The sequence below is a fragment of the Pinus tabuliformis genome, chromosome 8, assembly GCF_031772625.1.
Source record: "Pinus tabuliformis cultivar Carrire ecotype Pingquan chromosome 8, CPIR1, whole genome shotgun sequence".
In the NCBI taxonomy this organism is placed as follows: domain Eukaryota; kingdom Viridiplantae; phylum Streptophyta; class Pinopsida; order Pinales; family Pinaceae; genus Pinus; species Pinus tabuliformis.
The window spans coordinates 60,789,181-60,801,868 of record NC_142294.1 but is presented as its reverse complement, the minus strand read 5'-3'; positions in this window follow the sequence as shown (position 1 = coordinate 60,801,868).

Here is a 12,688-nt window from a genome sequence, read left to right as displayed (position 1 = left end):
TATACATGTAAAGGTGTAAACAAATAAAAATATAAGTAAAGTGGAGGTACGGCAAATAAATAAAACGTCTTTTTATACTTATTCAAAAGGTATGGTAAATAAATAAAAATATAAATAAACTAGACGTATCGTAAATAAATAAAACCTCTTTTTATATTTAGTCCATAACCCTCGTTCTATTTATGAAGGCTCAAGAAAGTGGTTTTATTTAAGTGAATCCTATGGGCCAAATACCATATTTGTAAAAAAGGTATGGTAAATTAATAAAAATATAAATAAACGAGAGGTATGGTAAACAAATAAAACATTTTTTTATATTTACTCCATAAGTCACCTTATATTTACGAACACTCAAAAAATGGGTTATATTTAGGTGAAACCTATGGCCAAAATACTATGGGACAAATACCATGGACTAGATTGTTGTTAATACCATGCAAAAAACCATTATTAACCCTAATATTAGAATTAATAAAAACAAAAATGGCACATGGTATTGACCCATGGTATTCACCAAAATGGCACATGGTATTGACCCACGGTATTCACCTGGAATGTAGCCTATTTAAATGGGGGAATTAAACCAGCGTGTAGCCTATGCTAAGATTCACTAGGAATTTACAAACTTTTATTATTTACTGAAAGACTCGCCAAGATCTTACAATATTTTATAATTGAGTAAAATATTCGCCATGCCTGGTGAGATATTTGCCAAAAAATTATATATACATATTATATTATTGATAAAATCGCCTTCCATTTTTCCTATATACCATGGAGATTCGCCCATTTATTATATTTATAAATTTAGGGGGGGTTCTTAAAATTTTCCCTGGTCATGTGTCCAAATCATACATGCTCATATTAGACAAATGCTCTCTGATGTTGCCAAATGACCCACTGTTCCTAAGTTATCTACCTCATCGCGTTTGTTGTCTAAATAAACGCGCTGAAGGGTGCTCTTAGACACTCCAGAAGTGTTGCCATCGTGGAAGTACACCTGATTCCCGCGATGGTCCGATGTTATGTGCCAGCGGGAGGTCGCTTGTAATCTTCAGCGATGACCTAACTAGCTACATTATTCAATAGTGATGTCAGCGTAGAAGATCAGTTATGTACCCACGATGATCCATATTGGGTGAATTTGTTCCAACAGTCGGCCTTTCGGATGACTGCAGACCTGGTTGTTGGCATAGTTTATGTCGCCCTTCTTTCTCTGGCATGGCTGTTCCGTCATTTGTGCTACCTTCCTTGGAGATAAGCTCACTCTTCCACCTTTCATGGAGTCTCCTTCTCCTATTTAAACTCTCACCATTGCTATGCACTGCTAGCTTTTGGATAGTTTTTGGAATGGTTGTTGATAGTTGGCTAGTGGAGTAGTGTTGTTAGTGTTTGTGAATTTGCTAGATAGCTGGTGTGAGTGTGACAAGTGTGGGATTGTTGATAGCTTGTGGAAGGTTGTGAAGTGCCCTTAATCTTGTGTAAAACTTGTGAGTGAGAGAGACTTGTATGTTGGGAGATCCATCTTCAAAGAGTGAATGCTTGAGGAACATGCTAGCTGGATCCCTTTGAGAAGGCTTTTGACGTCAAGACTTTGGTTGTAAGCTTACTCTTATTTCATTATTAATGCAACCAATGATGCTTTCATATGTCTTGCATGTAATGTACTTGATAGCTCATGACTTCTTGACTTTGTGGGTAAACAGATCATTGTTGTTCCGGTTGCGTGCTTTGTTGTATTTCCTTTGCATTGTTTCAGGTTGATTACTCATTGGGAGAAGAAAGTGGAAGCTAATGGAACTCCATCGACCACCAGTTGAGGTATGCCTCCAACTATGACTGTTTAAGGAAAGCTATTGTTGATCTGTCCTTGTTTGTGACTAGATCCACTCTAGGGCTAGAGGGGTTGCCTCTGTCCGCAGAGAGAACACTTTCCTGCATCACATTCACCATTGAGTTGATACCAGGAGTTGCTCCAGTATCCCAAGCTCCTTATCACATGAGTATAATGAAGTTGACAGAATAAAAATGTAGTTACAAGAACTATTAAATAAAAAATATATCTGCCCAAGTGTATCGCCTTGGGAAGCCCCAGTACTTTTTGTTAAAAAGAAAGATGGAACCCTGCGTATGTGCATGGATTACCGCCAGCTAAATAAACTGGCCATTAAAAATAAATACCCTTGACCTCATATAGACGAGTTGTTTGATCAGGTGATGGGTTCGATAGTATTTTCAAAGATTGACCTACATTCGAGATACCATCAGATCATAATTAAGAAAGAAGACATAGCTAAAATAGCCTTTAAAACTCGTTATGGACATTACGAGTTCGTTGTGCTGCCCTTCAGGCTGACTAATGCTCCTGTGACCTTCATGTGTCTCATGAACAATATATTCCATCAATACTTGGCTAAATTTGGGTTGATTTTTATTGATGATATACTAATTTATTCTCAGAATATAGAGGAATATAAAGAACATCTCAGAATAGTTTTGCAGACCCTCAAGGAACATCAAATGTATGCTAAGTAAAACAAGTCCAATTTCTTTAAAGAGAAAATTCAGTATCTAGGACATATCATTACAAAGGATGGAATTGTTGTGGACCCAAAGAAGATAAAAACTATAATGGAGTGGCCAGTTCCAAAGGACGTGGCAGATATAAGGTCATTTGTGGGTCTAGTCGAATACTACAAGCGATTTGTTGAAGGATTTTCTAGGGTAGCAAACCCCATAACCTCCCTGCAAAAGAAAGGAAAAACCTTCAAATGGACAATAGAGTTCCAAAAGAGCTTTGACCAGCTTAAGCATTTACTAACCACCACACCTATCTTGACCATCGCAGAGCCAAATAAGGACTATGTGGTTTGTACTCATGCTAGCAAGGAAGAAGTTGGTGGTGTTTTAGTTCAAGAAGGAAAAGTGATTGCCTATGAATCTAGGAAACTTAAGCAGCATGAGCAGAAATATTCAGCCTGTGACTTAAATCTTGTTACCACTCCTCCAGGTCTCCAAGGTTGAGGAAGAGTCCAGCTAAGATAACCACAGACCAACCTTTTCACTTAGTATCTAGCCCTACGAAGCCGGAGAGGGATATCTCCACAAAATCACAGCCAAGAGGGCTAGATGAATTAGGGTTTTAGGTTAGTTATGATGTGTAGAAGGGTTTGATTGTTTGAAATTGGGTTGTTGGATTAGGATTAAGTCAAAGAGACTAAGTCAAGGAAAATAAGGGTATGATTGTAGACATTTGATGGACAAGATAGGTAGACACTCAAACACTTTAAGGTTCTTGAGTGAGATGGATCAGACTGGTGAGGTGATAGAAAGAGCAAGATAAGCATGTATTCTTTCCAAACTAAAGAAAATGGACAAATTATGAAGATTTCCCCAAAACAGAGCATGTAAGATGTATTTTGCTCATCAACTTGAAAATCAACATATCATAGAAGTGAAATGAAACATGACAGTAAAAAAAATTAAAACATATGTGACATAAGAAGAAACTATGTCAAAATTCCATACCACGGGTATTCCATCAAAATATAGTTGCAACTCATTCATTAAATTTTTGTCAAATACTGATTACACTAGTGTCTCTGATCAATACAACAACATCCAACTAAGTCCCAACCTCTTCTAAGAGTGAAGAAGGGAATGATATAGACATACAAACAACCTTATTCATCTTCAGGGGTTGAATCCCTGAGTTGAGGAAGAGATCCACAAAAATCTGAACTGATACCTAGAGTGTAGGGAGGTCCAAGTGAGTCCTCCCTAATTGAAATGAAACTGATTCATTTGATTTCATGATGACATTTATCCAATGTATTTACCCTAGGTAACTTATCCACATGATATTTACATTTAATTTCAACAATTACATGAGTAAAATCATCATTTCCCAAGATGAAAATCAAATTTGCAAAACAAAACTCAGAAAAATCAGAAAATTGCTCAGTGCGCAGCGCTAGTGCCAGGTTTGTCCTCCATCTTGCAGCTGAGTTTTGGATGGGTTCCCGGTTTCCAAACTGGGCTCAAGATGGCTTGTTGGAAATATTATCCTATCTACTTTCTAGATATGTCTTTATTTATTATAATGGAGTTGATTTTCCCTATCAAAAAGTGTTTCTCCCAAGACTTGTTAGTGCGCAATGCCAAGGTGAAAAAGGAGGCAAAACTATGGTTTTTTTAGTGTTTTTTTACTTTTTCACCTGCCAGTTGGAACAAATAAGCTTAGAAAAGTTGTTTTCTTGCATTTATTCCTCATTATGAATCTGATGGTTGTATCATTTTGACAAAAATATTCCTCAAACAAAAGTGCAACGCCTAGGGAGTTGCGCGCCTGACATTCTAGCTGTCACAAAACTGTCTAGGAATGCACAAAATTTCCAAAATTTCCAAAAATGCTCAAAATTTTGCCAAAAGTTGTTGAATGATGACTGATGGCATGGATTAGGCATGCAATGATGCCTTAGTAAGTATATCAAGCCTCCTTTTCTCTTCTTGCATGGTTGGGGTTTCAATTTTGGCATTTGCCCTCTTAAGATTTGACCTTGCAATTTTGTTCCTCATGGCAGAATGCTTTTCCATGTTTCTCTGAATGTCATTGTCTTTGTTGGCCTTCTCCAAGAGCTTCTCCAAACGGTAGTTAATATTTCCTCCCTTATGTGGCCTTCTCTCTTCCCTCTCTTCTTCCTTCATGAAATCTATGTTTCTCTTCTTCCATGGTGTCTTGGCTAGAAACCCTAGGGAGATCAATTATGAGTGAAATGTAGGTTTAGGAGTGGGGAATGGGATGGAAAAAATTAGGGAGATGGGGGAAGGGATTATCAAATTGAGGTAGGTGACAGGGAGTAGAAATGTTGTGGGATTTGGGAGCCTAGGGAATTGAGATACCTAGGTCTTAGGGTTTAGAGGATAAAGGGCTCTGGAGAAAGGAAATGGTAGTGTAAGGGTAGGGATAGAGTTTTTAGATATGTAGGAAGGGTAGTGAAATTCTTAGGAAGTATATTTAGAAATTGGAATGAAACTAGGGTTTTTAGCAAGGACGACACCAATTCTTTATAGAAGATTCAAAAACTACTAAAATTTGCCTTTAGGAATGTTAAGAGGTGGCATTAGATGTTACTTACTTGATAGGAGGTGGAGAAACCCTTTGCTGAGGGTTTGTAGGACCTACACAAAGTTTGGAAGCTTGCAAGTGAAATTGGGCAGGTGTGCAATGCCTGTTACAGATGCGCCCTCAATCTACTAGGTGCGCAGCGCCAGTGCCAGATAAAATGGCATGATAAAATTAACTTTATGGATGATGTACAATCAACAAGATATGAAACTATGCCAGCAAGTAATTACATTTAGGGAAGAGTGACTTTTTTGGACTAAGACTACCGTCAGTGACTAATTTTTTGCATGACCTAGTGGAATGAAAAAAAAAAATGAATGGGACCCTTAAAATGAAAAGAAAAGAGGATCTTTTATCATTGATGGCAGGATGCAAATACTGACACTAAAAAAGCTAACAACTGTTATTCGTGCACTAAATATGTGGCGACATTATCTGATGGGTAAGAAATTTCTCTTAATGACTGATCATCATAGCTTAATTAACTATTTTGAGCAGCCCACTTTGAATGCCAAGCAAACCTGTTGGGTAGACTTTTTAAGTGGTTTTGAGTTTGAGATCAAACACTCGAAAGGTAAGGAGAACTGGGTCGCGGATGCTTTGAGTTGGAAGGTATACTATATTTATGAAGTCTCTTTCAGTGAGGTGTGGACTACCTTCAATGAGTTGATTAAAGAGGCAGTCGGGCGTGATCCAGAATATCAATTTTTATGGCAGCAAGCTAAAGTTTCAAATAGCCATGAACAACAGCTGGGATACGAAATAAACCATGAAGGTATGTTGATTTATAAAGGAAGAATGTATGTGCCTAACCAGAAAAATATTAAAGACTTAATTTTGGATGAATATCATAAGATTCCATATGCATGCCATTCCTGGATACCAGAAGCCGATTACCGCGCTTACAAAAGAATATTTCTAGCTTGGCATAAAGAAGGATGTAGCCAAGTATTTGACTCATTTTCTGGAGTGTCAGCAAGTGAAAACGGAACATCTACATCCAACCGGATTACTGCATCCGTTGCCAATTCCGGAATGGAAATGGGAGACCATTTCCATTGATTTCATTACAGGACTACCTAAGTCCAAAAAGAAAAATGATTCAATAATGGTGGTAGTGGATAAGTTAAGCAAATCTGTTAATTTCATATCAGTGCAATCAACCTACAAGGTTGTACAGATTGCTAACATATTCATGCAAAATATTTTCAGATTACATGGATTACCGAAAGTTATAATTTCTGATCGTGATGTAAAATTTACATCAGCTTTCTTGAAAGATTTATTTGAGGGATTAGGCACACAGCTGCATTTCAATACTACTTACACCCTCAAATGGGTGGGAATACCGAGCGACTAAATCAAGTAGTGGAGGACATGTTGCGAACTTACGTAAGGTAGTAGCCATCCAAATGGGAGGATTACATACATTTGATAGAATTTTCTTATAACAATGGCTATCATACGTCATTAGAAATGAGCCTGTTTGAATTTTTTATGGGCATAAGTGCAGAACACCTTCGAGTTGGGGAGGGCCAGAGGATAAGTTGATGCTAGGATCTGAGATGTTAAAAGACATGGAGGAGATGGTCAAAAAGGTTTGTTCCAATTTAAAGGCCGCTCAAGATCGACAAAAGAAATTTGCTAGCTAGAAAAGGAATTTCTGGAAATTTCAAATTGGAGATCGCATCTATGTACAAGTATGAGCTAAGAAGAGTACATTACAATGGAGCGGATGTGTTAAGTTGGCACCTCGATTTTATGGCCCTTTCCAAATCCTGGCGTGAATCGGACCAGTAGCCTACCAGCTCGCCTTGCCTAGCCACATTCGTGTACATAACATTTTCCATGTTTCTGTGTTAAAAAAATATGTTTATGATCTTAAGCATATAATCAATTGGCAATACATATAGGTAAAATAATTTTAATAAAATTTTCAAAGAAAAGAACTAATCATAAAAGGGATTGACTAGTTTTTTTTCTTATAGGTCGAACCAGAAGGCGAGTTTTCGGTTGAACCTATGGTTATACTCGGTTGGAGAGAAGTAATGCTATGAAAACTAGTTATCACCCAGGTTAAAGTGCAATGGCAGCACTTTGGGATGGATGAGGCCACCTGGGAGGATGAGCATGTTATGAGGGAGACTTGCTCGAATCTGTTTGCAGCAGAAAAACATCGGGACGATGTTTAATCTTGGGGGGAAAATGTGATGTCCCCATAAAATTGTAATTAGCTATTTACTATAGTAAAACAAGAACTGGATTTTATTGTTATTTAAATTTATGCATTTAAGGTTTTATAAGTTATGAATGAGACAAATAATGGAGTGTTAAAAAATCTTCTAACTCTCACATGTCAAGAAGTAGGATAGACAGTTACCTAACCCTAACTACTCCCCTAAATATGAATTCTCCAAGAAGAGGATCAAGAGGGTAATTTTTGGTACCTGAGATAACAGAGGAGAAAAGAAGAAAACGAAGGGAATGTTTTCATGTTGATATGACAAATGGTTCAAGAGCTAAGTCTGGTGGTGATCAGATAGTTGCAGATGTGGTGACTGATAAATCTTACAAGAAAGCATCTATCTTGTGAGCAAGAGAACAGGGGGATACTTTGGTTGGAAAGAAAGTCTCATGGTTGGGAGGAAAATTGCCAATGAATGGTTGATACTAGTTCAGGTGAACCACAGTAAAAGAAAATCTTCAGAATCCAGATAACTATTAAACTCTGAAAAATGGAATGCATTGTTAAGAATAGGACTCTATATTTCTGTAGAAATTGATGGATTGAAATGTTACAGTAGGGTTGTATTTATAATTCTGTACTTAAATTAAATATTCTGATAAACAACCAGAGAATGGATTTCTGCTGAAAGTAAGGAAAGGAGGCACTACTGTAGGAAGTTAAGTCAGAATTTAGAAATATTAGCTTACTATAATTGCTAAATGAAGTAGGTGTAATTCTCCTAGCAAAAGAATGCAAGGGAAAAACCAAAAAAAAAGGCTAGGGATTCATTACGAATTAAACTTTAACAAGCATGAAATTCTCTGAAAATATGAACATTGAAGAAAAGAAGCTTCTATTGAAATAAATGAAAATTTTTGAGAAAGGACATTGGCATAAACTTATTTAGTTTCTTTTCATTAGAAGAAATAACCATGTAGGGAATTAAAATTTCCTGTGTCTACCTGAGATTAAAAGAGACAGAAATGACTACCTACGAGTCTATTGTATTTCCATTGTTGCATAACTCGAAACAAAACTACCATTCAGAATTCGGTAAGTTAACAAGTAGCCACTTCGTAAACCCATGCGAAAATAACCATAGTAGAACCAAGTTGCAATAAATAAGTGGAAAACAAGTTTTTCAAACCATAAAAATACATATACTTCCTTAAACACAGTTTGGTAAAGTTGGAAACTGTCACAAAAACGCTGAAATATTAGCTCTAGTAAAGAAACGAAAACACGGAAAGATGAAATGTTAAATTTGGGTAAACCCCAATTTCATTACAGCAAACAGACATCATAAATGAATGAAATTGTCCAGCTAGATGTAAGACGCGTAGCTTACACTTAAAATAGCACCTTAAACACTAAGATTATCATGAAGAATTCTCATTAATATCAACCAAACAAAACCCTAAATAGGGATAATACATAGAGGCCGCAAAATGGCGTGTATTGTTACCAATAACTACATAGGAATCAAAACCTCGAAACAATAAACGCGTCCAACCAAAGAAATTACCCAAACTACATATGTATTGTCGTGGAAAAGCAATACCCTTCATGGGTAGGAAAACCAGCAAGGTTACTCAACATATAGTGATAGTGTCGAATCTAAACCAAAGGAATAAATGCTATTGCCATAAAATTTATACTCTGTGTAGAGTTCAATGAAAGAGCACCGAGAACAGGACTCTTAGAGAAATCTGTAACAGGCAATGAAAGCCTATGAAACCATACACTGGAACTCAGTGAAACCGAACATACATTCATATTACCCGGTAAGAAGAAGCGAGTTTGGGATGGTAAATGTGTTGACCAACTTTGCTTGGGGAGATTTTGACTAGGAAGGCCCTCCGTACCCTGATCACCACCCTCGACAAACAAATAGGATAAAGAAAACTCTGTTAGAGAAATTCCAAAGCCTGGAGATATATAAAAAATAAAATAAAAAACCAAGACATTGAAGCAAGAAAGAGGAATATATAAACCATTGAATATTCAGTTACATGTATAAGGGAGCCATGCGAAAAACCTTCGGAGAGTGTCAACAGAGCCACCTGAAGCACCATTCAACCAACTAGAAGCCAGAAGGGTCCAAAGGGCGTATAAGGAAGATGAGCCATCAGAGGACCTAAACATGAGCGAACCAAAAGGGAACCCAGAGCCAAGAGCTGGAGCCGAGATAGAGCTTTGCTGCTGAACAAAACGAGAAATGTCGCAATTGCCGAAGAGTACACCATTCACTAGAGAAAAGGAAGGAGACGGCGACCGTCCGATGGGGAAGGCCAAGGAGAACTGTCGATGGGGCACATCTCCTCGTGAAATGGAAGAGAATTGGAAAACAACTCGGAACCTCCAGTAGAAAATCCCCCACTAGCTCTTGGATTGGCAATCCAAGACATGAGTTAGACTTAAATGCGAATAAAATAAATAGAACGATGTACATTTTGTAATTATAATAAATGTGATTGCAAATAAACAATAGTAGGGTAAGATGGTAATAGATACCAACCTCCAAATAGTACAATTGTATATTTAATTAATGAATAAACGATTAAATCTAAAAAGAAAAATTAACCATAATATATATTTACAGTGTAATAAAAATTAAAAAATAAATAAATAAAAATAAAAATAAAAAATTATTATTATTAGGTATAATCTAGAGAGAAATTGCGCAATGTTTCCAAAGATTCCGGCTTGTCACCATCTTTTCTTTTTCATGGGAATACATTTAACCTCTTCTCTCTCCCCAAAACGAATGCAGAAAAATGATAGATGAATGTGTAATGGAATACCGGTTAAAAAAAATGATTACATACTTCCTCCTCGTTTTTTCGAACATATCAGAGGTAGTTTTTAATTAATTCAAAACCCTAACGAATTCTTGATTCGTTAAACATAATAAATAATAATGATGTTTCCAGAAAAAATTGTAAATTCCAAAATAATATGTCAGTTAGAAGGATATTACACGTGAAAGTTAATTATTCTGTTATATTAATTTATGGGTTCTTTTGGGTTGTTTGGTGAAATAATTTATATAAAATTGTAATTTTTTAATAATTTTTTTACTTTATTTTTTTCAATATTTAAAATTATATATATTATAAATTTAATATATTTTATTCTACTTTAACATATATATGCACGACGACAAAATCCTATGATCCAGCGTGAATATTTGTTTTCTATGATCAATAGATTAGATTGTTGTGTTAGTATATATACACACCAATTATCTTAACTCTATATCTTTTAAAAAATTTAAATTTTCCTCTAAATAAAAATTAAACCAAAAACCAAATATATGTTAGAGGAAAATTTAAATTTTCCTCTAAATAAAAATTAAACCAAATATATTTTAGTAATAAGCTTTCAAAAATTTATTATTTTTCTATATTATCACAAACGAATTATTTTAAATTTCAATTCAAGAATAATAGTAGAAACAATATCTCTATATAAATGTTGTTATTTTAAATAAATAACCATCAATTTAATTATAAAACTTAATTTATTTCTGAATATACAAATGCTACATTAAATAGTCTCTTTTCTATTATTTAGAGAATAATGGAAAAGAAAATATACATTTTAACTTAAATTAATTTAAACTAATAAAATTATAAATATTATATATTAAAATTTACCACTCAATGTAAAATATATATATATATATATATATATATATTTTATTAAATTTATTTTAATTAAAATTTTAAATATCTTTATAGATTTTGTTTTAATATAATTTTCTACTTGTTAGTTTGAAACACACATGGCCAAAAATTTCTATTATATAATTGCTAAAAATTTCTATTATGTAATTTCTAAAAAAAACTTTTGTTAATTCATTAAATTTTGCTTAATTCATTATAGATCACAAAAATCTGGAAAAAAAAATAATAATAAATAAATGATTTCTATATAAAAAAACATAGAAATAAAATTAAAACAAAAAATTCTATTAAAAAAAGCGGCGACTACCTAAAGTAGTTCAAAAAAGATAAATTGCACCCTCATCCATATTTATCAATATTCATTTATCCATTTCTTTGAAATTATACTAAAACTACCATTTAACTTTTATTAAAGTGATAAAATGGTTCAATTTTATTAAATCATTAAAAACATGAAGCACATAGGAATATTCTTTACTGCTCAATAACGACAACTAAAATCAAGTCTGATTTGATCGATCGTTCAGTCCCTTCATGACGGTATGAACATAGGTGCAGTTTAATTATTCTATTATGTTATTGTATGGACTTCTTTTGCGCTGTTTGGTGAAATAATTTATGATAGAATTGTAATTTTTTATGGTTGAAGTTGTATTTTGAAATATAAAGCAATTTTATTATTTTGAAGATTCTTTAGATATTTGACGTTAGATATATTACGATACATGGATTTCAAATTTATAATTTTATTTTAACATTATGTACTTTAAAAATATTAATAAAAACAAAACAATATACATATATTCGCGCACGACAAAATTTTATGATCCGGCGGGACTATTTATTTGGTGTATGGAAGTTGGAAGGATGTGTAAACAATTAGATGAGTCAAGTCAATTGGCAATTATTCACCTACACTCATGTCACAGTCGTTTTCCCTGCTCAAATTTCCATGGCTTTAGGTACTGTTGGTGTGCTTAGTGCGAAGCTTCCGTGTGGATGGGATGACTGTTATATTATCTTTGGATTTTCTTTTTGATAGAGGCTGTGGTGACCGAATATCTACCTGCATAGTCTATATTATAGAATAATAATTCTATAGAATAATTATCAGAAGAAGAATATATATATATTAAAAATATAAATTTTTAAAACTATTTATTTGATAAGTGTATTCATTTCATTATAGTTATTATTACATTTTATTTTGATTTAATAGAGAAACCATTACCACACTGCAACATGGATTAATTACGTCGTAAGGCGTTCCCCTCTAAGACTCACTCTCCTCTGGATACATGGATCTGGTCTCTATCGTCAAATGGTGATACGTGGATCTGGTCTCTATCGTCAGATGGCTTGTTAGACAATTAAAATATCATCAACCATTGGATCTCACCATTATCCCCCAAACTGTTATTTATTCAGTTAACTAGGTCATTTCAAGAATTCTTCATTTGCTCAAGCGCATCCAAGGGGTTTCAGGGATGAATACGTTGCAAGAACAATTTCCTCACCCTGAGCTTGCAGGCACTAATTCTTCTTCTCTTCTTCTAAAGAGAACATTCCCCATTCTCCTCTTATTCTTCTGGTTCGGGTTCTGTATTGCGATTACCCCATTCGAGGAAGCCTTGGAAGCCTCTC